Genomic DNA, 6,507 nt, shown 5'->3' with positions numbered 1-6,507 from the left:
ACCTCCGAATAGGTGGTAAACCCGGTAATTCTTGGAAAACGTCCGGTATTCACTAACCACCGCACGATTCGGGTTTCTTTTCTAACTCTTTATCACCAAGTACATACGCAAGGTACACTTCGCACCCCTTTCTTACATATTTCTGAGCCAACATTGATGATATTACAGCTGGCAACCCCTTTAAGTCCGTAGACTCAACTCGGATTATCTCGTTATTTGCGCACCTCAAATCAATGGTTTTTCTTTTGCAACTCACCACTGCGTCATATACGGTCAACCAGTCCATACCAAGAATAACATCAAATTCATCAAATGGTAAAAGCATCAAATCGGCCGGAAAACAGGATTCTCGGATCATTAGAGGGCATCTCTTACACACTTTGTCAACAAGTGCATATTGACCCAAGGGATTTGACACTCGAATTACGAACTCAGTAGACTCAATAGGCAGAGTCTTACTGGATGCTAAAGTCTCACATACATAAGAATGAGTAGAGCCAGGGTCGATTAATGCAATTACATTAGTGTCAAAAAGAGTGAAAGTACCAGTGATAACATCAGGGGAGGATGCTTCCTCTCGTGCACGGATGGCATATGCCCTAGCAGGAGTACGGTTCTCAGATCGAACAGCCGTATCAGAGGCCCCTCTCTGACTACCACCCCTACCTCCTGAAATTCTCGGTGGTCTACCTCTAGCTGTCATTCCACTAGGTCTTGCACCTTGCATCCTATTCTTCTCATCAAACTCCGTGCAATCTCTAATGAAGTGGTCCTTCGATCCGCATCCGTAACAGGCCGTGTTAGTAGTCTTACCCCAACATTCACCTATGTGTCGTCTTCCACATTGGGGGCATTCAGGTTTCTCTTGGCGATTATTGCCCACACTAGCTACCAAAGTAGCTCGGGAGTCCGTCGATGGTCGTGCTCTGATGGAAATTCCCGCAGTCGTCCTCGACTTGCTAGTGTTCTCCCTGAACTTCTTTACAGCCGAGAACGGAGCTTTACCCGTCGATCTTTTACGATAGTCTCTAGCTTCAAATTCAGCCTTCTTCTTCTCCTTTCCAAGTTCTTCCGCCTTGCAGGCTCGTTCGACTAGTGTTACGAACTCCTTTATCTCCAAAATACCCACCAGTAGCTTTAAATCTTCATTCAATCCTTCTTCAAATCTTTTGCACATAGCAACCTCATCGGCCACACACTCCCGGGCATACCGACTGAGTCTTACGAACTCATGTTCATATTCAGATACTGTTATACGGCTTTGTTTGAGTTCCAAGAATTCTTTACACTTTTGATCGATGAACCGTTGACTAATATATTTCTTTCGAAATTCCGTTTGAAAGAAATCCCATGTAACTCGTTCATTTGGGACTATGGAAATCAAGGTCCTCCACCAATAGTAAACTGAGTCTCGCAACAAGGATATAGCACACTTTAGACATTCATTGGGTGTGCATGACAGTTTATCAAACACTCGAATGGTGTAATCAAGCCAGAACTCGGCCCTTTCGGCATCATCAGTAACTATGGCCTTGAACTCCTCTACCCCGCTTCCTAATCAAGTCCACCGGTGGTTTACTCACCTCACGAGGTCGAATGGCGATGGCATTACGGGCTCTTGGGGTGGATTATTCAAATTCGGGAATTGTTGGACAGCCAAATTGGTTTGGGCATATTGTGCGACCCACTCATTCATCATGGTAAAGAAGGCTTGTTTAGCCCCCTCACCTTGATTATTTGCAGATGACTGAGGTTCAACAGGCGGCGTCCCTTGTGTAGGAGCAGCCGCTACACTTTCAACGTCATCCGCCAAGGTTCTCTCTACACCGGGATCCATTTACTAATCAAAACAATAATTTTAACCGTCAAAAGTCATCACACATTTAAACAATAACATTAAGGCATGTATAGCTAGACTCATACGTGCTATGGTAGTCCTAGAACCGACTAAACCATAGCTCTGATACCAATTAAATTGTAACACCCCGTGCCCGAGACCGTTGCAGGAGTCGAACACAAGGTGCATACAGACTTAAATTAATTAATTTCACAGTCCATTTAAAATTTTCCAGGTAGGCTGGCAAGCTGCGTCACTGTCATCTTAAAAATCATATCCTGTGTTCCACAACTCGAAAATAAGTTTTGTGATTTTTCCCTGAAACTAGACTCATATTTGCATCTACAATTTTTTTTCTAGAATTTTTGGTTGGGCCAATTAGTACATTTTATTAGTTAAAGTCTCCCCTGTTTCAGGGCTCGACTACCCTGACCTTTGCACATTAAGACTTGGATATCTCCCTGTACAGGGCTTCAATACTGGTTCCGTTTGTTTCTATAGAAACTAGACTCAAAAAGGAATCTATGAATTTATGGCATGACTTCTAATTATCTCTGGATAATTTACAATGAATTTCCAAAGTCGGAACAGGGGATCCAGAAACCGTTCTGGCCCTATCTTACAAAAACTTAAATTTCTCTTAACATACTGTTCACATGATCATTTTATTGCTTTCCTATGAAAATAGATTCATCAAGGTTTATTCACATAATTTATTCACTATTTAATTCCATTCCTACTATTTTTAGTGATTTTTCAAATCTACATCACTGCTGCTGTCAGCATCTATTTTTAAGGCAACTTTACCTATTTCATGATCCTCCATGGATCAACTAGAGTTTGTCATACATATACCAAAAGTGATCATGAATGACCATTCCCATGGCTAATCATTACCAACATTTCCATGCTTCTTAATGAACATATACATTCAAGATGACTATAACATTATGCTCAAAATGTATATAAGCCATTTTCGCATGGCTATCCAAAGTTTTACCTACCAAGTTCAAAGAAAACATAATATCCTATACATGCCGAAATGTTCTCTTAGACCATCTAAGAAGAAAATACCAAAAGTTGCTAGCCGGTGTGATGACTTCGACGACGGTCCCGAGCACACAAAATGGATCAAGAACCTAAATAAGCAACAATAAGCACCAAATGAGTACATAACTCAGTAAGTCATAAGCAATGCACTACCATCCATTAATATCATTATCATAAGAGGAAACAAAATGGAATGATGCTAACTACTTCATCCAACCCGAACTATACCATAGTTCCTTAGACCTTTCGGTTCAATCTCACACCAAGTTACACATTCACATTCCATATACTAATCAATAGGATATTTGAGGCGTTTTTATACATCATTTTGTTTTCGTTACAATCATACAACTAAATGGCCTTTCACTTATTCCACGATAATTCTCATGTACGTGACTTCAATTAAAATTGTCACATAGGTTTCAAACTTACCAAGCTCAACTCCAAATATAAACATAGCGCCTATTAGCCATGAACTCAAGGTACTTACCCGATCCGCTGTCCGTGATCAACTTAATAATGTCGCACACTCGGTGTCAATAGTGATTCAAAACATATAGTGAGTCCGCACACTTAGTGCTATAAAATCAACTCGCACACCTAGTGCTATATAATCAAACTCGCACACTTAGTGCTGTACAAATTTAAAACCCGCACACTTAGTGCAATCTCATGATCATAAATGTTTATACCCGCACACTTAGTGCCGAAATCCACAACTCAATACATCTCACCTCTTTTCTTTTCATTCAATACTTTCATCACCACATACATACATGTATATAAATTTATCATTCCATTCGGCATAATTACATAGACATCATGTCTATTTAAATCGATACAAAATATACGCTTAGTGACTTACTTGTGTTGGGTAAATTAATTCCAAGTCGGCTACTCGATGACCTTCGATTTCCCTTGTTGGACGCCTTTCCTTTAGGATCTTGAGCTTAAACAAATAAATTAACTCATTCAACCCTTTGCTACATATATTGGTATTCACATTTTAATGATTTTATGACATATGGAGCGGCATGGTAAAATTTTTATCTTCTTGCCTCGTGCTTTTAGCTATTCGCTAATAGCCATATGCTATCGCCCTACTATCAATAATCCAATCACACATGCATATATATATATATGGCTGAATGTACAAAGCTTAGACTCATCATCACCTATGCTCTTAATTGATAGCCGAATATGCATACATATATATATATATATGATATCAACTATACTATCATCTTTAATTCACCTAACACAAAATCTCATCTCATGAACACTTGACCGAATTTTTCCTAACCTAGCATGGCTTTACATATACTTGTAACATCCTATAAATCCACATTTCTACCTAAATTTTCTTTTACCTTTCCTCTACTTCCATTCACAACATCAAGAGCATCATACACATGCATCATTACAAAGCTTCACACTTAGCATGCAAATGACATCAACACAAACCTACCTTAGCCGAAACTTAACTCATCTTCATGCCTCATCACCACAACATCAAACATCAAACATCAAACAAGAAGACAACACCCATGGCGAATATCATCTCCATCTCATAGCAAAGATTTAAACCATGGGCTAAGTAGAACTCAAACTAACAACTAAAACATGCATGAATCTCATGGACAACATCAAACATACCTTAGTCTAGCAAACTCCCATGGCTGATTTTCTCAAGCTCTTCCCCCTTCTTCTTAGAACATTCGCCAAGCAAAGAAAATGTGAAAGGATGGACACTTTTTTTCCTTTGTTTTCATCATATTTTCCTTTTTTTCATTATTTTATTCTTTCTAACATAACCACTAACCCAACATGTTTGCAACATGTTTCCACCCATAGCATGGCCAGCCATCATGCTTAAATTTGGGTAAATTGACATGCAAACCCACCATTTTCACAACATGCACTTATAGGCCACCCTACATTTGCCTAGCACATTTCTAAATTTTCTCACATAAGTCCTATTTGATAAAATTCACTTACAATTAACAAAATCCAAACATGAAATTTTCACACATGCATATGTACATATAATGAGCATCAACTATGACAGTTAATTATTTTTATGACTCGGTTTAGTGGTCCCGAAACCACTTTCCAACTAGGGTCAATTTAGGGCTGTCACAGATCCGAACGATACAGACGTAACATAGATACGTGAAACACATCATGAATCTTCTCTAATTCAGGTGGTAGCGCTAGCCGATATGCTACCGGTCCAACTTTTTCAATTATTTCATACGGTCCAATAAAACGCGTACTTAACTTGCCCTTTCGTCCAAATCTAAGGACTTTCTTCCATAGAGACACTTTCAAAAATACCTTATCACCAACTTGAAACTCCATTTCTTTTCGTTTCAAATCGCATAAGATTTCGCTCTATCTCAAGCGACTTTCAAACAATCTCGAATCACTTTCACCTTTTCTTGATTTCTTTTATTAAATCAACTCCATAAATCTGATTTTCCTTGAGTTCAGTCCAATACAATGGCGTCCGACATTTACGACCATATAATGCTTCATAAGGTGCCATCTTCAAACTCGTCTGATAACTATTATTATAAGCAAATTCTACCAATGGTAAGTACCTTTCCCAACTATCTTGAAATTCCAATACGCAACATCTGAGCATGTCTTCAAGAATCTAAATTACTCTCTCTGATTGTCCATCGGTTTGTGGATGAAAGCGGTCTGAAATTTAACTTTGTACCTAATGCCTCTTGCAACTTTTGCCAAAACCGTGAGGTAAACCTCGGATCTCTATCCAAATGATTGACAAAGGTATCCATGAAGTCTAACAATCTCGGATATACAATTTAGCCAACTTATTAAGAGAATAATCAGACGCATTAGGAATAAAATGAGTCAATTTAGTCAGTCTGTCAACTATTGCCCAGATGGCATTTTTCTTCCCTAGAGTTAACTGCAACCCTGATATAAAATCCATAGTAATCCGATCCCATTTCCATTCAGGAACCATAATAGGCTGAAGTAATCTCAAAGGTACTTGGTGTTCAGCTTTCACTTGTTGACAAACTAAGCACTTTGATACAAACTCGAAATATCTCTTTTATTCCACTCCACCAAGACATTTTCTTTAAGTCATTATACATCTTCGTCTTGCCGGATGAACCGCCAAACAACCATTATGTGCTTCATGCAAAATCTTTTGAATCAACTCATCATTTTTTGGTACACAAATCCGATTTTTAAACATCAAACATGTGACAGCCCTAAATTGACCCTAGTCGGAAAGTGGTTTCGGGACCACTAAACCGAGTCATAAAAATAATTAACCGTCATAGTTGATGCTCATTATATGTACATATGCATGTGTGAAAATTTCATGTTTGGATTTTGTTAATTGTAAGTGAATTTTATCAAATAGGACTTATGTGAGAAAATTTAGAAATGTGCTAGGCAAATGTAAGGTGGCCTATAAATGCATGTTGTGAAAATGATGGGTTTGCATGTCAATTTACCCAAAATTTAAGCATAGTGGCCGGCCATGTTATGAATGGAAACATGTTGCAAACATGTTTAGTTAGTGGTTATGTTAGAAAGAATAAATAATGAAAAGGAATATGATGAAAACAAAGAAAAGA

The sequence above is a fragment of the Gossypium arboreum genome, chromosome 5, assembly GCF_025698485.1.
Source record: "Gossypium arboreum isolate Shixiya-1 chromosome 5, ASM2569848v2, whole genome shotgun sequence".
In the NCBI taxonomy this organism is placed as follows: domain Eukaryota; kingdom Viridiplantae; phylum Streptophyta; class Magnoliopsida; order Malvales; family Malvaceae; genus Gossypium; species Gossypium arboreum.
The sequence above is the reverse complement of the archived record's forward strand: the minus strand, read 5'-3'. Positions refer to the sequence as shown.